We start from the raw sequence: 24,090 nt of genomic DNA, 5'->3' as shown, positions 1-24,090 counted from the left end.
ATTTGAACAGGCACGGCCACAGGAAGGCGACGCTGGCAATTTGTCACAAGAGGTGGATGATGACGAGACACAATTGCCATGAAGTGAGGAGGAGGACCGTGGTGCGGACGTGGAAGAGGAGGAGGTGGTGGATGATCTAGTAACTGACCCAACATGGCAGGAGGGCACGTACAGCGAGGACAGCAGCACATAGGGGGAGGGAGGGAGAGTACCCCAACAGGCAGGAAGAAGCAGTGTGGTGGCCGCAGACAGAAGGTGGGCAACCGTTCACTGTAACGCCAACACGAGGGACGTTGCCAGTACAACCGGTAGGTCTTCCAAAGTCTGGAATTTTTTTAAAGACTCTGCTGATAACCCCAAAAAGGCCATTTGTACCACCTGCCAGGCCAGCATCAGCAGGGGTGACAAAACTACCAGCCTGACCAGCACCAGCATGATCAGGCACATGTCAGCAAAGCACCCGACTTTGTGGGGCGAACCCCAGGGTCCACGACCAGTGTCAGCGGGTGTCACCATTGCTTCTTCCGCTATTGTGCATGTAAGAGAACCCCCTGTTGTGCGTGCAATGCAATCCCCTGTCCATACTCCATGCAAAGATGCCCCCTCCTCTCAGTCTTCACTTGTTATGGCAGTTTCTCAAGAAACAGCATCAACGTCCACATCCATGTCCCACCGCAGCGTTCAATTGTCCATATCCCAGACCTTTGAACGAAAGCGCAAATTCACAGCCAATGGCCCACAGGCCACAGTCCTACATTTCACGACTGCTTGCGTTGGAAATGCTGCCTTTTAATGCTGTTGGAGACAGAATCCTTCCGCAACCTTATGGCGGTGGCCATCCCTCGGTACTCGGTCCCCAACCGACACTATTTTGCCCGGTGTGCCATCCCCGCACTACACAAGCACGTGTCCCAAAATATCTGCCGTGCCCTCAACAACGCAGTTACTGGGAGAGTTCACCTGACAACGGACACGTGAACAAGTGCTTGTGGCCAGGGATGGTACATCTCCCTGACGGCACACTGGGTAAACATAGTGGAAGCCGGGACCCTGTCGGACCTTGGAACGGAAGACATCCTCCCCACACTGAGGATTGCGGGCCCTATGTCAGTCAGAGTTGCCCCCACAGTGTACAGCTCCTGCGCATCCTCCTCCTCCTCCTCATGTTCAGCCTCCTTCTCAGATATCACCACATCAGTGACAAGCTGGAAGCACTGCAGTACTGCCTCAGCCAAGCGGCAACAGGCTGTGCTGAAACTCATAAGCTTAGGTGATAAACCTCACACTGCTTGTGAGTTGTGGACAGCTGTGAAAGAGCAAGCAGATCTGTGGCTGAGACCGCTGAACCTACATCCACACATGGTCGTGTGTGACAATGGCCGTAACCTGGTGGCGGCTCTGAGGTGAGGCGAGATCACACACATACCATGCCTGGCTCATGTGCTTAACCTTGTGGTTCAGCGGTTTCTTAAATCGTACCACGAGTTGCCAGATCTGCTCGTCAAAGTACGCCTCCTGTCAACACATTTTCGGAAGTCGGCTACAGCTTCCGCCGCCCTTGCTGTGTTGCAGCAGTGTTTGCAGATTCCGTCACACCGACTGGTGTGTGATGTCCCCACATTGGAACTCTACCCTCCACATGTTGCAAAGTATTTGTGAGCAGAAGAGAGCAGTTGTGGAGTACCAGCTGCAACAAGGCCGTCGATATTCAGGTCAGACTCCAGACATAAGACCATCCTGACAAACTTTGAGGAGTCCACCAAGATGGTGAGTGGCGATGACGCCATCATTAGCGTCAGCATCCCACTTGTCTGTCTTTTGCAACGCTCTCTGCAGAGAATTAAAGAGGAGGCATTGCAGCCAGAGTATGATGAGATGGATCAAGAAGCCGTAGCGGGCGATTACACACAGCCCAGCCTCATCTCATCCCAACGTGCATTAGGGGACAATGAGGGAGAGGAGGAGGAGGAAGAACAGGAGCTGGTATCATGCGCTGTAGACGGTAGTACCTGTACAACTGTCATACCGTCGGTTCAGCGTGGGTGGCCTGAGGAGGAGAGCATGGTCTGTCGTCATCTTGGTGAGGACATGGAAGTCTTGCCCGTTACCAGTCTGGCACGCATGGCTGACTTTATGTTACGCTGCCTTAACCGTGACCCTCGTGTTGTCAAAATGTTGGGTGACTTTCATTACTGGTTAGTGACACTTTTAGACCCCCGCTACAAGGAGAACTTTCACTCTCTTATTCCTGAGGTGGAGAGGTCTACAAAAATGGGGCAGTACCAGAAGGCCCTTGCTGCAGAATTGTTGGGAATAATGTTTTTAATATGCTGTACTGCATGGCTCTTGTAAGGGGCATTGCAAGTTCCTTCATCCTAATTTTTGGCAGCTTTTGCTTGGAAGGCATAGGCAAAGACTATGGGAGACCCACTCCCCAATAATGGGAATAATGTTTTTAATATGTTGTACTGCATGGCTCTTGTAAGGGGCATTGCAAGTTCCTCCATCCTAATTTTTGGCAGCTTTTGCTTGGAAGGCATAGGCAAAGACTATGGGAGACCCACTCCCCAATAATGGGAATAATGTTTTTAATATGCGGTACTGCATGGCTCTTGTAAAGGGCATTGCAAGTTCATCTGTTCTAATTTTTGGCAGCTTTTGCTTGGAAGGCATAGGCAAAGACTACGGGAGACCCACTCCCCAATAATGGGAATAATGTTTTTAATATGCTATACTGCATGGCTCTTGTAAGGGGCATTAAAATCATCTTGTTAAGCTACTGTGACCTCCACGTCTCTTCCAAGGGTCATTGATATTGTCTTTTTATTCCACTGGGACCTCCACGTCTCTTCCAAGGGACATTAAAACCGTCTTGTTAAGCTACTATGACCTCCACGTCTCTTCCAAGGTACATTAAAACCGTCTTATTAAACCACTCTGAACTCCACAGCTCTTCCAAGGGGCATTGAAATGTTGTTTTTAATTATCTCTAACCTCCACGACTCTTCCAACGGGCATTGCATTTCCTCCTAATTTTAGTCAGCTTTTGCTTTTCAATGCATAGGCGAACACTAAGGGAGTCCCACTCCCCAATAATGGGTAGAAGGTTTTTAGTATGCTGTAATCCACATCTGTTTCAAGGGGCATTGCAGTTCCTCATAATTTTTGGAAAGCCTTCCATTCACTGCTTAGGCCAACAGTGTACAGGAGACCAAGTTGCTATAAATGGAAAAAACGGTTTAGTTAAGGCCCTCTGACCTCCATGTCACTTTCAAGGGGCATTGGAGTGCCTCAAAATTTTTGGTAGGCATTGCACTCACAGTATGCCCTATAACTGTGTAGCCGAACCGCTCCTTTTGGTACAGAAACATATCCTACAAGACATGTGTGGTTGACTGGCCTGATATTGATGTGAATGGTCCCTGTTCCTCCTGCTCTTTCTCCTTTGCCACCTCCTCATCCATCATTCATCACCTGAAGCTTTGTTTTAACGGGAGTCATAGAACTGGGATAGTAGCAGGAAAATATCCAGCAATCCTCGGAGGAGGTAGGATATGCGCCAAAACGCTGACCACCTCAGGCCTAGCCACTACTACATACATGCGCTTGCATTCCAAGGAACAGAAAGCTAAGGAGATTGATGGCCTCATGATCATGAATAATTTACTCGTTGTGTAGGAGGCCGACTACTACTGCTGTCTACCTTCTGAACTTTGTGTTGAAGCCTGATTGACCCAGGAGCCGCAATCCTCTATTTCTGGAGGACGTGTTGCATCCCAGTGTCCAACTGTGTCCTGGCTTCCACAGTATTAACCCAGTGTGAAGGCGTCAGTGAGATGGACCATCCCTGGCCACATTCACTTGTCCACGTGTTTGTAGTTAGGCTGTCCTTCCCACTAAATACACTGGGGAGGGCACAGGTAATGTTTTGGTATGAGCGCTTGTGTATAAGGCACACCGGGACAAATAGGGGCAGCTGGGGACCAAGCGTGGACACCCGGCCGCCGGGCGGCTGGGGACTGAGTTTGGATACCAGGCCGCTGACGCAGCCATGACGTGGTGGCCAGATTCCGCCTCCACATGCCTAAAAGGCCCAATTTCAAGAGCAAGCAAGCTAGCAGTATGGTATTGCAGCCTGGGGGTGGGTGGGTGGCAGGCTGCATACTTGCGCTTGCATTGCAAGGAATGGGGGAGGTACAATTGAACACTGCCCTGGGACAAGGACTTGCACAGGGATAGTTGCAAGTCTGCATCTTCTGATGCGGCAAGGATCACTTCTGATGGGCACACTTTTAGGCAGTGACCTGGGTGTCAGAGATGCTTCCAGGGGTCTTCCCCATGCTGTTCCCATGTCTTTTTAGCACTGTATGCATGTGTCACACAGCACATGGCCAGATAAGGATTGTAAAATGTTAAAATGACATTTCCCCGTGAATGCATTTGTCACGGTTGAAAGCAATACAAAAGTGCAAAAATGCATAAAAATGCTACTTGTGAACATAGCCCAAGGTGTGGAGGAGTATTTTTGGTTTTGGTTATTTATTTTACCTTATACACAAGTCTTTACCCTGGAAAGGATGTTCCTTAACATATTTCACAGGAAAACAGTTTCAGTTTTATTTTTGAACGTTTTATTGTGAGCCCATAAAAGTGGCTTAATACCTCTGACAACGTTGTTGACAGCAGTGACCTGGGGGTCAGAAATGCTTCCTGGGGCGATCCCCATGTCATTTGAGCACTGTCACTATCGTTTTAGGTACTTTTTAGTGGGCTCGTTGCTCGGGTCGAGCACCCGAGTATCACGGTGAGCTTGGCCCGAGCTTCGAGCACCCGACCATTTTAGTGCTCGATCAACACTAATAATGAGGGAATTGTGCAATGTCCTGCAAATCTCCCAACTAAGGATTTCAGTGTACCATCCTCAGACAGATGGCCTTGTGGAAAGGTTCAGTAAAAAGCTAAAGCGTATGCTGAGGAAGGCCATAGAAAAAGATGGTAGAGACTGGGACTTTCTCTTACCGTAACTGTTGTACTCCATCCGTGAGGTTCCACAGGTTTCTATGGGGTTCTCGCCATTCGAACTCCTGTATGGCTGACATCCGCGGGGTCTCCTGGATGTAGTAAAGAAACCTGGGAAACCAAAGTCACACCCCACAGGAGCATCATCGAGCACGTTGCTCTGATGCAGGAGAGGATTGCGAAGGTGATGCCCATCATTAAAAAACATCTCCTTCAGGCACAAGAGGTGCAGGCCAGGGTTTACAACCACTTAGCCAGAGTTCTGCAATTCAATCCTGGTGACAGAGTCCTCGTTCTGATACCTACTGTGGAAAGCAAGTTCTTGGCCAAGTGACAAGGACCGTATGAGGTGGTGGAAAAGGTTGGAAGTGAATTATAAGGTTCACCAACTGGGACAGCGTAAGCCATACCAGATATATCACGTTAACCTCATCAAGCCGTGGCAAGACAGAGATGCGGTGGAAGCTAAATGCTTGCTGGTCAAACTAGAAGGTGAGGTCGGAGGGGTCGCAATAGCGGAGATGCTAAAAAAGGAGCAAAAGCAGCAGTGTTGGGAGCTGCTGCAGAAGAACAGGGACCTGTTCTCAGAGTTGCTGGGCTGCACAAGCATCATAGAATATGAGGTACTAACGGAGCCACATGTGCGGGTGAACTTGAAGCCCTATCAGATACCTGAGGCCCAACAAGCGTTGATCTCCAAAGAGGTGGCTCGTATGCTGAAACTCGGTGTCATTGAAGAGTCCAAGAGTGGTTGATCAAGCCCGATTGTCCTGGTCCCAAAACTCGATGGCGAGTGGAGATTCTGCAATCACTATTGGAAATTGAATGAAGTCTCCAAATCTGACGCGTATCCAATGCTGCGTGTCAATGAGCTGATCAAGAGACTTGGGCCAGTAAGGTACATAACCACCTTGGATTTGACTGTCTCCTTCCCCATTCCTGTAGAATGTAAGCCGCAAGGGCTGATATTTGTATTTGGTATGTAACCCCTTCTTATGTACAGCACCATGGAATCAATGGCTCTATCTAAATAAATAATAAAAATAATAATATTGGCAGATCCCCATGGCACAGGGAGCCAAGGAGAAGACTGCATTTTCTATGCCGGACGGATGCTTCCAGTATGCCCGGATGCTGTTTGGACTACAGGGGCCCCTGCAACCTTCCAGAGACCCATGGATCGCATCCTTGCATCCCATTAGAAATACGCCGCAGCATACCTGGACAATATTGTTATCTTCAGCCCAGACTGGGAGAGTCATCTGGAGAAGGACCAGGTGGTGTTTGATGCTCTGAGGAAGGCAGGGTTTTCAATAAACCAGAAGAAATGTGCCATGGGAAAAGAAGAAGCCAAGTACCTGGGATATGTAGTAGGGAGAGGCAAGATCAAACCCCAAATCAGTAAAGTGGAAGCAATCGAAACTTGGCCGAGACCGCTGTCGAAAAAGCAAGTTAGAGCTTTCATGGGAATCGTGGGATACTAAAGGAGGTACATCCCAAACTTCGCCATGATGGCCGCACCCCTGACTGACTTTCTTAAGGGGACAAAATCAGCCATGGCCAAGTGGACTGCAGAAGCAGAGACGGCTTTTCAGGAGATGAAAGTGGCTCTGTGTAGGCAAACGATTCTGGTAGCCCCCGACCTCAAGAAAGAATTTTTACTCCAGACAGATGCCTCAGATGTCTGTTTAGGAGCAGTCCTTTCCCAGGAGATACACGGGGAGGAGCACCCTGTCCCCTACCTGAGTAGAAAGCTGTCCTCATGTGAGAATAATTATTCCGTCATAGAGAAGGAGTGCTTGGCCATAAAGTGGGCGGTGGACATGTTACGGTACTATTTTTCAGTTGAAAATTTAGATTGGTATCCGACCATGCCCCACTCAGATGGATGAGGGAAACAAAGGGGAAAAATGCCAGGGTCACCAGCTGGTTTTTAGCCCTACATGATTTCAACTTCCATGTAGAACATAGAGCAGGGAAGCTACATGTTAATGCTGATGCCCTCTCGAGAATCTCCTGTCTAGTGGTAGAAGGTGCCAAGCCCCATGGCTTTAGGCAGAGGGGGAGGTATGTAAGGTGGCTAATGGTGGCATAGTCGATGGGAGGTATGTGTCACAGAGATGGCTGATCTCTGTGATGTAGCCCGGAGTGTTTCTCTAGTGCACATAAGAACTAAGAGAATCGTTTGGTGCACCTGAAAGCCAAATTTTGGGTAGCTAGGAGATTGGACGGGTCCAGATACCCATATACCTCACCTCTGGGTGTGTTTAACAGCCTATATAATGGAGGCTGGTGTTTGGCACATGTTCTGTGTTTGGAAGGAGAAGGCCTCCTGTGTGTGTTGTCTCGAGACTGAGCTGTGTGCTGGATACATACCAACCTGTGTGGTACGTACCAAGTACCAAGGACTTTGCTGAAATGACTATTTTCTTTGTTTTTGCCTGCTGTTTGTTTGCATTTTACTTTCTGATTGGTTTATGAAACCAATAAACCACTTTGAACATTTAAAGGAACATGCCTCCTGTTTGTCTCACACCGCACCTGAGTGAGTACAATCCCTGCAACATATATAATGGTCAGAGATGCAAATACAATAGTAGTGGTACAAAAGTATGCAGATATTAAGAGTCAGTTACCAGTCAGATGAAAGGCCTGGCTTGTGGGGGGAGGAGCTGCCTCATGGGAGGCTTGTGGTTCCCTCTGTTGAGTGACTTCTCCCACACAATGTGTCGTCGCAACATCCCAGAGAAAAAGCACTAGGCCAAGATCTGCAGGAGAATTTAACACCTTTGGGTCACTCCCCTCCTGCTCCCTGGGCTGAACCTGAATTCCCCTCCCTGTTTCCTTGGCAGATAATAACTTTAAAACTTCAGATGGGTCATAACTCCTTAAGGAACGGTCCAAGGGAGGAGGTTCTGGTGTAATCAGATCCAGCCAGGCCCCTGCTACGCGTGGAGACTAAACACAGCGGTCCTATGGATTTCTGAATAGCTGTGTTATGTATCTAACTATCCCTATGTGCTAGACTGGGTTGAGACCCAGGCAGACATTCACCATGTCCTGGGGATCTCAGAAATCTATTCGATGTATGGCTAGGACACATAGTATTTCCATAACGCGCTATGGAATTATAGCTGTCTGAAACAAAGGAGACCGCATGGCTTGGATCCAAAGAGGGTCTTCCTGTAGTAGCTTACCAGCTAGCTGGTGGGGGTGTAACTCATTTGTTTGAATCTGACCAGGTGTTTCCTTACAACTCCACATGCTTACATGATGATTGTATGCTGCCATTACACCCCACCATCCTTCACAGTTGGAATTCTGCTAGAGCTTTTAAAGTCATTCAAAATGTTCAAAGACTCTGATGCAAATACAGTCTGTCTGCACTGACAAAAGTTTCCTATCTAGAACAAAGAAAATCCCTTTTTTATTTTAAAATATAAACTCATTTTGTTTATATGCTTTTCATATTATGGTTTATCTCCATATTGTTTCAATAGAGTTTTGGTAAAGAAAACAATTAAAACTTAAAGTATTCTTCTAGTTCTAGAAGTTTTAGGAATAAAAGACATGAAGCATTCTATTCATGCTGATAAAGAATAAATTGACAAATAAATTAGGTTGTGTGGGCAGATCTCAATTATACTTCTAGGATTTTTGCCAGGCTATAAAGTTTATGGGCCATGAATACTCTAATGTAGATAGACGTTTGAGTTGTTTTCTTTTGCTGATGTTGACCTTTGAGTGGATGTACATGTTGCAAATTTATCATTTCCAATATACATCTTTTGATGCTTAGTCTTGTACCATTGCTCGTTTCCATATCTACAACAAAACTGAGCCAACTTTAATTATATATACTGTATATTCCTATCATTTATCAATAAGGTGCCAAAATATTCCACAATTTTATATATAAGGAGCTTATATAAATGAATGCCTGTGGACTTTTACAGGCAGTTCAAATGAACCAAGAGAACGTCTGTCAGCACGGAGAGAAAATTAATGAAAATGTGTAGCAAAGTTTTGTAATATCTATGGTGCAGTGAAGTGCTTTTTGAAGTAAAGAAAGACATCTCATTTGAATTTCATTTGACTGTTATCTAAGTGTGCAAATATATGTTTTGATGTATAGTAGTATATACTGGAAATGAGCATATCAATCCACTGCCAATCAAGTTTGAGAAAATTTTCCTATAAGTTGTCACCAGTTCACACACTACAGAAGATTGTGGCCAGCTGGCTCATGCCATACCCGGCTGCTCGAACTTCCTCATATGCCTTGCAGCTATCAGGGAGGACTATTCACAGCCAATATAAAAGATGAGAGATGGACAAGCGGCACCATTTTAGGATTTTACAGCCTAGGAATAGCAAGCCAGAAAGCGCTGCTTATTATTATTAGGGGTAGAGAAAGGCCTGAATCTGATTATGCTGTACTACAGCAGTTCTGAAACAGATTGAAAATGGGAGCAGTAATCTCAGTATGTGAATAAATATTCACATATTATAATAATCCAAAGATTCAAGTGAGTGGGAGGTGCTGGACATTCATAGCCATTAAGACTGTGAATTGATTGATCTGTGATATACAGTGGGGGAAATAAGTATTTGATCCCTTGCTGTTTTTGTAAGTTTGCCCACTGACAAAGACATGAACAGTCTATAGTTTTAAGGGTAGGCTAATTTTAACATTGAGAGATAGAATATCCAAAAAAACCAAACAGGTATTGGTTCTTTTGGCAGTGTGGACAGGTACCAAGTCCTGCTGGAGAATGAAATTTCCATCTCCAAAAAGCTTGTCAGCAGAGGGAAGCATGAAGCGCTCTAAAATTTCCTGGTACATGGCTGCGCTGACTTTGGTCTTGATAAAATACAGTGGACCTACACCAGCAGATGACATGGCTCCCCAAACCATCACTGATTGTGGAAACTTCACACTAGACCTCAAGCAGCTTGGATTGTGTACCTCTCCACTCTTCCTCCAGATTCTGGGACCTTGATTTCCAAATGAAATGCAAAATTTACTTTGCATTTACTTAGTGTCAATGACTGCCTTCTGGACATCTGTCAAGTCAACAGTCTTCCCCGTGATTGTGGAGCCTACTGATACAGACTAAGGGACCTTTTTAAACGCTTAGGAAGCCTTTACAGGTGTTTTTTGTTAATTTTTCCCATTTACTGAGATAATGACTTTTGTTTTTTCATTGGCTGTAAGCCATAATCATAAATATTAACAGAAATAAACACTTGAAATAGATCACTCTGTTTGTAATGAATAAATCATATGTGACACCATTAATCCAATAAATCATTAAAGATGGGCTTACGCATACATGCAAAAAATGCAAACAAGGCACATAAAAAGAAATATCAACCTGTGTGGACCTTGAAGGAAATACCCCTAAGATATTCTAGAGCTGCATTTTGTTCCTATCAAAGATTTCATTCATATGTGTTTAGTAGGTGGGTCCCATATGGCATGTATTCATATTACAGTGGGCACGGAATGTATTCAGATCCCTTTAAATGTTTCACTCTTTGTTTCATTGCAGCCATTTGGTAAATTCTAAAAAGTTCCTTTTTTTCATTAAAGTACACTCTGCACCTCATCTTGAAAAAAACAGAAACGTAGAAATTTTTGCAAATTTATTAAAAAAGAAAAACTGAAATATCACATGGTCATAAGTATTCAGACCCTTTGCTCAGCATTGAGTAGAAGCACCCTTTTGAGCTAGTACACCCATGAGTCTTCTTGGGAATGATGCAACAAGTTTTTCACACATGAATTTGGGAATCCTCTGCAATTCTTCCTTGCAAATCTTCTCCAGTTCTGTCAGGATGGATGGTGAACGTTGGTGGACAGCCATTTTCAGGTCTCTCAAGAGATACTCAATTGGGTTTAGGTCAGGGCTCTGGCTGGGCCAGTCAAGAATGGTTACAGAGTTGTTCTGAAGCCACTTCTTTGTTATTTTAGCTGTGTGCTTAAGGTCATTGTCTTGTTGGAAGGTGAACCTTTGGCCAAGTCTGAGGTCCAGAACACTCTGGAAGAGGTTTTCATCAAGGATAACTCTGTACTTGGCCACATTCATGTTTCCTTCAATTGCAACCAGTCGTCTTCTCCCTGCAGCTGAAAAACACCCCCATAGCATGATGCTGCCACCACCATGTTTCACTGTTGGGATTGTATTGGGCAGGTGATGAGCAGTGCCTGGCTTTCTCCACACATACCGCTTAGAATTATAACCAAAAAGTACTATATTCATCTCATCAGACCAGAGAATCTTATTCCTCATAGACTGGGAGTCCTTCATGAGTTTTTGAGCAAACTCTATGCAGGTTTTAATATGTCTTGCACTGAGGAGAGGCTTCCGTCGGGCCACTCTGCCCTAAAGGCCTGACTGGTGGAGGGCTGCAGTGATAGTTGACTTAGTGGAACATTTTCTCATCTTCCTACTGCATCTCTGGAGCTCAGCCACTGTGATCTTTGGGTTCTTCTTTACCTCTCTGTAACGAGTCTGGGAGGTGGAACCTCTGAGCAACTATACAAGGGGGCGGTCCTTGTAAGGAAGCGGGTGGCTCCCAGGGAAGACGGGCAGGTAGTCAGGGCAAGTGACAGGGACAGTCTCTGGGTAGAAGGGCAGGTAGTCACGGCAAGTGACAGGGACAGTCTCTGGGTAGAAGGGCAGGTAGTCACGGCAAGTGACAGGGACAGTCTCTGGGTAGAAGGACAGCAGGCGGGTGGCTGGTGAGCGCTCCCAGGTGAGCGGGCGAGAGTCTCTGGACAGGCAGGTGGTCACGGCAAGTGACGGCAGAGCCTCCAGGTAGGCTAGCAGGCAGGTAGCAGGTGAGCGCTCCCAGGTGAGCGGGCAAGAGTCTCTGGACAAGCAGGTGGTCACGGCAAGTGACGGCAGAGCCTCCAGGTAGGCTAGCAGGCAGGTAGCAGGTGAGCGCTCCCAGGTGAGCGGGCAAGAGTCTCTGGACAGGCAGGTGGTCACGGCAAGTGACGGCAGAGCCCCCAGGTAGGCTAGCAGGCAGGTAGCAGGTGAGCGCTCCCAGGTGAGCGGGCAGGCTGGTCCATAGACAGACTGACAGGTGTCGGAAGGCAGACCGTCGGACCGCAGGCTTGCAAGCAGGTAAGCGGATATCAGGCAAGTATCAAGCAGGAATCTGGCAGGTGACTGGCAGGTAACTGGTAGCGGGACCTGAGGACTGAAGCAGAGTGAAGGCTTTGCAACAGCATTGCTCGGGCACCTCCATTTTGGAGGAGGTGCCTTATATATGGTGAAGTCCTCCGAACATTGGCCGGGGACTCCTTAGGACGACGCGCGCGGCCCCTTTAAGAGAGGGGGAGCGCGCGCACCCTAAGCAGGGTGGCCTGGAAGCAGCGCGCACTGCCAGCAGAGCGGGAGGAAGACGCCGGGCACGGAGCGGGGAGGTGAGGGGAACAGCGTCCCTGCCTAGCAGGAGGCAGGGACGCCGACGCTACAGTACCCCCCCCTTTAGGCCCCCCCTTTTTTAGGCCAGAGAGAAATTTATCAAGGATGAGAGGGGCATGGATGTTCTCCCGGGGCTCCCTTGTTCTCTCCTCAGGACCAAACCCCTTCCAATCTACCAGAAAAAAGGTCTTTCCTCTTACCCTTTTGGTGGCCAGAATGTTCTCTACCTCAAACTCGTTGTCAGCGGAAACCCGAGCAGGGGGCGTACCTGTAGACTTGGAAAAAGAGTTAAGTACCACGGGTTTGAGGAGAGATACATGGAAGGAGTTAGGGATCCGTAAGTTGGCCGGGAGTTTCAATTTATAGGCCACCGGATTGATTTGTTTGACAACTTTCAGTGGGCCGATGAACCGAGGCCCTAACTTGTAGGAGGGAATCTTGAGCCGGACATACTTGGACGAGAGCCAGACTCCAGAACGGAATAGTGGCGGATCCAGGCGTTTTTTGTCAGCGTGTTTTTTCATCCGCTCGGACGACTGAAGGAGTGCGGATCGGGTACTCTCCCAAATGGAGGAGAATTCGCTAATGAGAGATTCCGCAGCCGGATTGTCCACCGAGGTGGAGACGGGAAATGGGATCCGAGGATGCTGACCGAAGACTACAAAAAACGGGGATTTGGAGGAAGATTCGCTCTCGTGATTATTGTAAGAGAATTCGGCCCATGGTAGGAGATCCACCCAGTCCGAATGGTGGGCATTAACGAAGAGCCGGAGGTAACTGGTCAGGATCTGATTGATCCGCTCCACTTGACCATTGGACTGTGGGTGGTAAGCGGAGGAGAAGTCCAGGGTGACGTCAAGCAGCTTACATGTGGCTCTCCAGAAGCGTGAGGTAAACTGAACCCCACGATCCGACACGATGTGGAGGGGCAGGCCATGGAGATGGAAGATGTGGCGGATAAAGTCTTTAGCCAGTTCGGGTGCAGACGGGAGACCCGGCAGGGGAATGAAGTGCGCCATTTTGGAAAAGCGGTCAGCGACCACCCAAATGACCGTACAACCGGCAGAGACAGGGAGATCCGTTATAAAGTCAATAGCTATATGCTGCCACGGGGCAGCAGGTACTGGAAGAGGAAGGAGGCGACCGGCTGGCAAGTGTCTCGGAACTTTGTTGTGGGCGCAGGACACACAGGCTGAAACAAAGTCTATTACATCCTTGTGCAGGGTAGGCCACCAGTAATGTCGGGTAATAAGCTGGAGGGTCTTTTTCTGACCGGCATGGCCAGCTAGTTTAGATGAGTGTCCCCAGAGTAGGACCTTCTTCCGATCAGGTACTGTTACGAACGTCTTACCGGGAGGGAGACGATTTAGATTCACGGGAGCCACCTGTATTACTCTGGCGGGATCAATGATGTGCTTCGGTTCCTCCCCTAGATCAGACACCAGGAAGGATCGGGACAAGGCGTCGGCTTTGATGTTTTTGTCTGCCGGGCGAAAATGAAGAACGAAGTCAAAGCGGGCAAAAAACAAGGACCACCGGGCTTGGCGCGGGTTAAGTCTCTGGGCGCTCTGGAGGTAAGCCAAGTTCTTGTGGTCAGTGTAAATAATTACCGGGTGAAGAGCCCCCTCGAGCAGGTAATGCCACTCCTCCAGTGCCAGCTTAATGGCCAATAACTCTCGATCTCCTATAGAATAATTGCGCTCAGAAGAGGAGAAGAGTTTGGAGAAGAAGCCGCAAGTTACCATTCTTCCGGAAGGCGACTTTTGGGTAAGTACCGCTCCGGCTCCCGAGGATGAGGCGTCAACTTCCAGGAAGAATTGTTTGTTGCTGTCCGGACGATGCAGCACCGGGGCGGAAGAGAAAGCACTGTTTTAAGGAAAGAAAGGCTTTCTCTGCTTCGGGCGGCCATTCTCTGGGATTAGTGCCCTTACGGGTGAGCGCAGAGATTGGGGCAGTCCGGGAAGAGAAGTGTGGTATGAAGAGGAGGTAGTAGTTGGCGAAACCCAGGAACCACTGAATAGCTTTCAACCCCTCTGGTCGGGGCCACTTCTGGATGGCAGACAGTTTCTCAGGGTCCATTTGTAGGCCGGTTTGAGAGATTATGTAGCCCAGAAACGGAAGCGAGGTCTGCTCAAAGAGGCACTTCTCATATTTAGCGTAGAGATGGTTCTGCCTGAGCCTGAGCAGAACCTGACGAACATCCCTCCGGTGTGTGGGGAGATCCGGAGAGAAGACCAAGATGTCGTCCAGGTACACCACTACGCAGGAGTAGAGAAGGTCCCGGAAGATGTCATTGACCAACTCTTGAAAGACGGTGGGAGCGTTACAGAGCCCGAAGGGCATTACCAGGTATTCATAGTGGCCGTCCCGGGTGTTGAATGCCGTCTTCCATTCATCCCCCTGACGGATACGGACCAGGTTATACGCCCCACAGAGATCCAGCTTGGTGAAGATTCTAGCCCCCCTCAGACGGTCAAATAATTCTGGAATGAGCGGAAGGGGGTATTTATTTTTCACCGTGATCTGGCCTCTATAGTCTATACAGGGACCGAGTGAGCCATCCTTCTTTTTGACAAAGAAGAAGCCTGCTCCCGCCGGGGAAGTAGATTTCCGGATGAATGCCCGGGCCAGATTCTCCTCAATATATTCTGACATGGATCGGGTCTCAGCAGCGGACAAAGGGTAAATGCGCCCACGAGGAGGAGTAGCGCCGGGCATCAGGTCGATTGGGCAGTCGTATGGTCTATGAGGGGGTAATGTCTCTGCCTCCTTTTTATTAAAGACGTCCGCATACGACCAATAAGGAGCCGGAAGACCAGGTAGATTGGCTGGAGTAGGAGAAAGACGGACAGGATGGACGGGAACTAAACAAGTCTTATGGCAGTCCTGTCCCCAGCGAAGGACTTCTCCGGTCTGCCAATCAAACACGGGTGCATGTTTCTTAAGCCAAGGTAGGCCTAGTAAGAGGGCGTGAGAGAGTCCAGGCAGAACATGAAAGGAGATGCTCTCAGAATGCAGCATTCCCACCTGTAGAGTTAGAGATTCGGTGATGAGTTGGATGGGATGTGGTAAGAGGCCCCCATCCACGGCGGCGACAGATAAAGGTACGGCCAGAGGTTTGGTGGGAATGCGGTATTTTTCTACCAGGGATTGAGAGATGAGATTTCCAGCAACTCCTGAGTCAAGTTGAGCCAGTTCAAAATAGCGGTTCTCTCCGCAGGTGATAGAGACTGACAGCATCAGGGATGGAGAGGGTTTATTTTTGTCTAGGGCGACCTCTCTGAGCGATCCTAGACACAGGCGTTTCCCGACCTCTCTGGCCAGGAACGGATCCGGTGCTCCTTGCTGCCACAGTAGAAGCAGCTCCCCTCGGCACGGCGTAAGTCTTGACGGGTTTTGACCATCTTGGTCTGGTCGACCTGCATAGGCTCAGGTGAGTGTGCCTGGGAAGTAACGGAGGGAGTGACGGGTTTCTGGAAGATAGGGGCTAGACGTGGAAACCTCCTCTCATGGGTGACCTCTTTGGCGCGCTCCTGGAACCGGATGTCAATCCGGGTGGCAAGTGTTATTAAGTCGTCAAGAGTGGTAGGAATGTCCCGACCGGCGAGTTCATCTTTAATACGGCCGGACAGACCCTCCCAGTAGACAGACACCAGGGCGTCGTTATCCCAGGCCAGCTCCGAAGCAAGGGTACGGAACCGTATGGCATATTGGCCCACGGTGAGATTTCCTTGATGGAGGCGTAGCAGAGACGATGCGGATGAGGTCTTCCGTCCGGGTTCGTCGAAGACTTTCCGGAAAGCCGTGAGAAAGGCTGGCAGGTCGGACACCAGGGAGTCTCCTCTCTCCCATAGAGGATTTAGCCAAGCCAGAGCCTCCCCCGTGAGGTGGGACATGATAAAGGCTACTTTGGACCGGTCGGAGATAAACTGGTGGGACAAGAGTTCAAAGTGCAGGGTGCACTGGTTTATGAAGCCCCGAGCTTGAGCGGGGTCACCTCCGAAGCGAGGAGGTGCAGAAAGCCGGGGTCCGGGGCAGGATACCATGGTATTGGTGGGCAGCGGCGCTGCCGGGTTGCGAGTCATGCCACTAGCGGTGGTTGCTGGTGGAGCAGTCAGAGTGTCCAGGCGAGAGTTGACATTCCGCAGGTGACTCAGGATGGACTCCTGTTGGGACCTCTGACGGGACAGTTCATGACATAGGTCCGAGAGCGAGGGAGCTTGGGTGCCACCGGAATCCATGGCCCGAGCAAACTGTAATGGGTCTGGGAGGTGGAACCTCTGAGCAACTATACAAGGGCCGGTCCTTGTAAGGAAGCGGGTGGCTCCCAGGGAAGACGGGCAGGTAGTCACGGCAAGTGACAGGGACAGTCTCTGGGCAGAAGGGCAGGTAGTCACGGCAAGTGACAGGGACAGTCTCTGGGTAGAAGGGCAGGTAGTCACGGCAAGTGACAGGGACAGTCTCTGGGTAGAAGGACAGCAGGCGGGTGGCTGGTGAGCGCTCCCAGGTGAGCGGGCGAGAGTCTCTGGACAGGCAGGTGGTCACGGCAAGTGACGGCAGAGCCTCCAGGTAGGCTAGCAGGCAGGTAGCAGGTGAGCGCTCCCAGGTGAGCGGGCAAGAGTCTCTGGACAGGCAGGTGGTCACGGCAAGTGACGGCAGAGCCTCCAGGTAGGCTAGCAGGCAGGTAGCAGGTGAGCGCTCCCAGGTGAGCGGGCAAGAGTCTCTGGACAGGCAGGTGGTCACGGCAAGTGACGGCAGAGCCTCCAGGTAGGCTAGCAGGCAGGTAGCAGGTGAGCGCTCCCAGGTGAGCGGGCAGGCTGGTCCATAGACAGACTGACAGGTGTCGGAAGGCAGACCGTCGGACCGCAGGCTTGCAAGCAGGTAAGCGGATATCCGGCAAGTATCAAGCAGGAATCTGGCAGGTGACTGGCAGGTAACTGGTAGCGGGACCTGAGGACTGAAGCAGAGTGAAGGCTTTGCAACAGCATTGCTCGGGCACCTCCATTTTGGAGGAGGTGCCTTATATATGGTGAAGTCCTCCGGCCATTGGCCGGGGACTCCTTAGGACGATGCGCGCGGCCCCTTTAAGAGAGGGGGAGCGCGCGCGCGCGCGCCCTAAGCACCGTGGCCGGGAAGCAGCGCGCGCTGCCAGCAGAGCGGGAGGAAGACGCCGGGCACGGAGCGGAGAGGTGAGGGGAACAGCGTCCCTGCCTAGCAGGAGGCAGGGACGCCGACGCTACACTCTCTCACCCAGGAAAGGCTCTCCTCCCACGATTGCTCAGTTTGGCTGGACGGCCAGGTCTAGGAAGACTTCTGGTGGTCCCAAACTTCTTCCATTTAAGGATTATGGAGGCCACTATGCTCTTAGGAACCTTGAGTAATGCAGAAATTCTTTTGTAACCTTGAGCTCATGATTCTCATTTGGTCTGACATGCACTGTGAGTTGTGAGGTCTTATTTAGACAGGTGTGTGCCTTTCCAAATCAAGTCCTATCAGTTTAATTAAACACAGCTGGACTCCAATGACGGAGTAGAACCATCTCAAGGAGGATCACAAGGAAATGGACAGCATGTGACTTAAATATGAGTGTCTGAGCAAAGTGTCTGAATGCTTATGACCATGTGATATTTCAGTTTTTCTTTTTTAATAAATTTTTAAAAATTTCTACATTTCTATAAGAGTTCTTAAGGGCGCTGGTGGGTATAATTAAGTTAACCTGCAGCACGTAGTAAGGGGCACCATATACCACATAAGCATAAAACCTAAAATAAACGAGATCTACTGCGCTGGTACACTCACTTTAAATGACACGAGAGTTTAAGAAGGTAAAAGGAAAAATTTTTTTATTTTTATTTATACAAAACTGGTTAAAATAAGGATAAAATATGAGGCTAAAATTCCCAGAAGAAGCGAGGTTCCGTGGAGGAATATGAACGAAATATCAGTGGATTATTCTCGGTATATCCAGGACGTACAGGTACCTGTGAAGGGTATATATACTATGATAAGTATAGGAATAGTTGGCGAATTATCTTATTAATATATAGAGATTTTAGTTACCTGAAAGGTAATTAGGTGGTGGAAGAATAATCACATATGGATGCCTCTGGCTAGTTCTCTTGAACCTGTCAGCTGTGAGTAAAAGAAGGGGGGCTAATTATTAAGAGACAGGGTATTACCACGTTTAGAGTTTGAGTTGGGTATTTTACCTGTATAGTAGAAATCTTAAATAAGTGGAAAGGTCTGTATATATCTGGTAGGATTAGGGGGTTACTCCCGTGGGTTATTGCAGAGACTATAGGGTACTAGAAAGTGGGAATAGAAAATTAAAATGTTAAAACGTATATAGATCTAGGTAGCACACTTTTCACAGTTTGTCTTACCCGTAGGGAAGTAGTTTTGTGGAACTAGAGGGTAGTAGTTGTCTAATGGTGGTGGATGTAGTCACAGTATAGTCATCCAGACTAGTGTAGTCATCGAGATTAGTTATACCACCTAGGGGAGCTATGTGTCAATGATGGTTATTATAAATAATAATTATTATAAATACAGTACTCATAGGTAAAAAGAAGGGTAAGATGATCTCTTATATATATATATAGAGTTACGTACTGCTGCAATAGAATGAGAAGTCTTACCACTAGTGGCTCTGTGTGATGGAAAAAGAATCAGCTGTGGAGTAGGTTGAGCTGTATAGAAAAAATCCTGGTTCGTAGCAATAGATAGAGAGCGCTGGTAAGTGCTTTGTAGCTGTTTCTTTCGACGGTGGTGGTGGTAAGTATTCCTTGGGGCGGTGGAGTCTGTCGTGCATGCACGTGTAGTCCCGGATGGGTACGTGTTGCTGGAGTTGTTACCTTTGTCGGCGTCCTGGTTAGAAGGCTTGCTTCGTGGGGACGGGACTGCTGGATTGTCTGTTTTTTTTTTCTGTTTTCTTACTTCCTTTTTTTACCATAATTATGTAATTAATAAAGATTAAACATTTTACATTGGCGCTGTTACTACTGTTTACACGTTGTAGGTTGTATAGTTCGTTTAGGAGTGCCATTCATTTATTGGGTCATTTATATGTATTTTGGACTTCCTGTAGAAGTGCGTGTTTGGCGTTTAGCACTAGATACTAACTGTCCGGTATGAACCCCAAACTTTTTAGTTCAGGTTCGCTCATCTCTAGCTACAAACAAACAGGATATAATAATAATAATACCCATCTTTCCTAATTTTGCTACTAAAGAAAAATCTTGAAACCAAGCACTGTGTAGCACAGAAAGTTTACTTCCTGGCTTGTGAGATGGACAAACCATATTTTTTTCATTTATTTATTTATTTTTGGAAAAAAAAGAAGAATCTCAACAATCCAATAACTTAAATTAAATTATCTACCTTACACGGTGTTAATATATTTTTTTGCTCACTTTCCGTCGATTTTGGTAAAAGCCTGGGGTTGTCGTTTCTTTTTTTCTTTTCCACACTAATTTTTCAGGCAGGCTGGTGGTGCATTAGCTTTTTTGTTCATCACTTGTATCCTACCTATCATTCATTTCTGGTTGATTTCATATTTTTCCAGGGTTGGCTCGGTATGTTAATATTTTTTTGTAAACTACGTAAACGCTATAGTTGTGTCCAAATGAGTGGTTGACACAAAACAATAGATGTGGTAGTGTGAAGAAAAAAAACTTCATAACACAGCTAAAAACATGGGAGCCACCTCCAGCAGCACCACCGGCACTGAGGGCATCATCCATCCTGGCAGTAGTGGTACAAAGCACAGGTCACACTTGCCCTCCTTTAGCTGTGGCAAGTGTATCAGTGGGGAAGAAGCAGAGGGCATAGTAGATTATATATCACATCACTCATTTCAGTCATACCAGGATGATGTAGCTTCTGACAGAGACATCATAAGCTTGACTCAGTTCACCTTCTCCTACACGGTAACACTTAATGTTGTACATAGTGGAATTTCAATTCAATGAATGACTCCTATTTTTGTTCTGCCTCATAGTTTCCTAACCCACAGCACCTTGGTGGTTCTGGTGGTAGGCATGATGATGGTGGTGGCACTTTTTATGTGCAGGCTTCTCGGGTGTTAGAGTTTTTTTCCAATTTACCAGAGGACCAATCTATTGCAGTGTGCAAGCTGTGATATTGTAAAATTAAATCATGTACATCTTGGCACACATCGACTAGGAACTACATTACTCTGTGAGCATATAAAATGGCATAACTTGTTCATGTGGGGAAAGCAAAGTGATCAGCAATATAAGGAAGGCTCAAGCTGTTCTTCTCCTTATGATCATCTTTCTGGTAGCAAGTCTGCATTCACAAGAAGTGCCTTGTCATTTTCATCAACCCCATCATCATCCTTATCTACTGCTTTCTGTATTATTCCTATTTTCTCTCCAGAGCATCATCAGTTAGCCTTTGATTTGCCCAAGAAAAATGCGTCTATTCGTCTATTCAGTGTGGAAACTGAACTCTTACATGTCCAAGTTCAGCACAGCTCATGCCAAGCTACCTGGATTATACTGTCTTGTACAAAAAAATTGTGTGCGCTTATCCGCAGTGGAAGCTGTCCCTGCCAGGTTTGGACACAAAATGCTACATTTTTTTCCAAAACAAAATTTATTGTGTGCCATATATCAAATTCTTGCTGTGTTTCATCTTCTTTTAAATTTTTAGTGAAATTAAATTTATTTGCACATGCGTCCTGGGTGACTTTCTATGGTAGCAACCTGCACAGGATTTGGCCACAACACAGGGCATGGTACAAAGGGCAAAATTGTTGCAATTTAGCATACAAAAACTCTAGGAATTCTGTTAATGTCATTTTCTTTAACAAAATTCTCAATTTTTGTTGAAATTGTTAATGATTTTTTGGGTCATGTGAAACTCCCCAGTAAAACACAGCAAAGTATTGGTCCCCTGTGCAGGCACTCAACATCCTTGTTACAAGTAGCAGAAGGAAGAGGAGCAGTGCCAGGTGGATGATGAGGGGGACATTGAGTTTGAACAGGCAGGGGACAAGGTTGACAGAGTGAAAGGATTACAACAAGGCTAGCCATGACAATAAACCATTACAGAGGGATGATTAAAGTGAAACAATAGCCCAGATTTTTGAGCATTGGCCTGACCAAAAAAGCAAGAGACGCAAGAGAAGCATTTAATAACTTGTCTTCTGGGGATCAGGGTTGTTGCTTTACTGTTTGAGCGCATTACTAAAGAGGTATGCCATCACACCTGAAACAAACCAGAGAAAGTTTTGGGGGACTGACACATGCACCGGGAGTTTGCCAACACATTACGTACGTCATGCACTCGGTGTATAGAAGGACTGGGAGCTCAGGAAGCAGAACATACCTTGGATATATTCATGCTGAAACAATTCATGTCCAAGCTCCCAGGTGACGTAAAAGAATGGGTGGTGGATAAAGAACCACTCAGTCTGGATGAGTCTGTAAGACTGGCTGATTATTGGTCTGCCAATCGACTTGGGCTACATGGAAGGCACCCCCAGTGAGTCGGGAACAGGGTCTTACCAGGCCACCAAGTAACCATCACACTGGTTGGGGGTCAGCACTCTGGGGAGCATTTATGAAGGCAATTTACTGGCCAATGTACGGGAGGAGTTGGAGGAGTTGTTCAGTCAGTACGGGTGAATCTGTACCATTGCTTTCATCATCTTTCAGGAATCACGGGATGCAGAGGACATCGTGTTTGGACGAAATTGATACGAATTCGGTTCTCGTCGGTTACATATGGAGTTTCCAAGGTCAACCCGGGGATCAGGGGTGGATATAGAGGACACTGCCGGAGGATCAGACCCCCGTCCCTGTGAACTGAATACAGAGTCCTCGTCTCAGGGCTTCCTCCATTGGGGAGTTGGCAGGATCTGAAAGATCATATGAGAGAAGCTGGAGATGTCTGCTATTCTGATGTACACAATGATGGAATGGGGAGTGTGGAGTTTATTCACAAGGAAGACATGGAATATGATTTGAGGAAATTGGATGATACAAAGTTTTGTTCTCATGAAGGTGTAACCTCTTACATTCGTGTCAGTACTAAAAAAGTGGGGGAGGAGTGTGCGGAGCTGGCCATGTACTAAAGACCATTGGACCAATGGATGTCGAGTGGAGCCCATGGCTCTAAGGGATGCAGACTTTTTGCAGCACAGAGCACTGGTTATGTCAAGCTTATTGTTGTGTTTTATTTGAGATTTGTTTACTCATAAGTTTAAGGTGCACAAATCATGTATCCGTGTTATGTGTATTCGTCGTCTGGAGAAGCATAGGCTGTGACTGCAGATTATAGTGGCGGGAGATACAAAAGCTGTGGGCCAACCAAAAGTTGTGAGACCGTGGGTATCGCCTTGTACAGGGTCAGTGGAACTACTGGTCTCGGGATGGTATCTTGTGGACATGGGCATTGCTTTGTGGCCATCTACCCGGAGTTGCTGTAAGACCGTGGACATAAGCAACTAAAAATGGTTACATTGTTAACCTGCCTAGGTGATTAATACAACCCACAACCTCAGATCTTCACAGTCATTAAAGGGTTTTGATACCCTTAGGCCACACCCTTCCTTATTACACAAAAGCGCATCACCTAATATGCTTTAAACTGATAAGCATTCAAGTTTCAACAGCTTGGAGTTTGAAAATATGCACAAAAATGATGTTATGGTTCAAACTACTCACTTGCCTAATGTGAAGAACATTGGAGATATAATTCCATGTCAAACATTGTATCTTATTTGGCAGAGGGTTTATTAAGCCCCTTCAGTGTGCAGTTGTAACACAACCTCCAGCAGCTACAGGATGGGGGTCAAGAGACTGAGAGTGACAAATATCACACGTCGAGCCAGCAAAAGAGCAAAGGGCCTATTGAAATGTGGTTTTCCTTTAGTTAGACAGATACAAATTCCATATTGAGTTATGGAAATACTATGCATCCTAGCCATACCTCAAATAGATTTTTGAAATGTCAAGTACATGGTGAGCGTCCACCTGGGTCTCGACCCAGTCTAGCACATAAGGATAAGGAGGTACATGGAACAGCCATTCGGAAAACCCTAGGGCCACTATGTTTAGTCTCCACACGTAGCAGGGGTCCAGCTGAATTCAATGACACCAGAAGCGGCTCCCTAGGACCGTTAATTCAGGAGTTACAACTAGTGATGAGCGAGCACTAAAATTCTCGGGTACTCATTGCTTGGGTCGAGCAAATTGGAATACTCGGGTGCTCGACCTGAGCAACAAGCCCAATGCAAGTCTATGGGAAACTCAAGTATTTTTCAGACGGTTCCCCCCGGCGGTCTGCAGAGGGCCTAAAATTGCCCAAATCGATGGGAACAGTGCTCAAATGACATGGGAACAGCATGGGGAAGACCCCTGGAAGCATTTCTGACTTCCAGGTCACTGCTGTCAACAACGTTGTCAGAGTATTACGCCACTTTTACGGACTCACAATGAAACATACAAAAACAAAAACAAAATGGATTTTCCTGGGAAATATGTAAAGGAACATCCTTTCCAGGGTAATGACTTGTATATAAGGCAAAATAAATAACCAAAACCAAAAATACTCCTCCACACATTGGGCTATGCTCACACATAGCGTTTTTGATGCATTTTTA

The 24,090-nt window shown here is 47.3% G+C and overlaps 1 pseudogene; it reads left to right on the top strand.

The window, feature by feature from the left end:
* Window positions 1-21,840: 21,840 nt before the first annotated feature.
* LOC141168545 (serine/arginine-rich splicing factor 9 pseudogene) lies at window positions 21,841-22,560 on the top strand (annotated as a pseudogene).
* Window positions 22,561-24,090: the final 1,530 nt, after the last annotated feature.

Source organism: Phyllobates terribilis, unplaced genomic scaffold (genome assembly GCF_046119375.1).
Source record: "Phyllobates terribilis strain yellow unplaced genomic scaffold, ASM4611937v1 Scaffold_1__5_contigs__length_1240528914, whole genome shotgun sequence".
NCBI classification, from domain to species: Eukaryota; Metazoa; Chordata; class Amphibia; order Anura; family Dendrobatidae; genus Phyllobates; species Phyllobates terribilis.
This window is presented reverse-complemented; position numbering and strand designations above follow the sequence as displayed.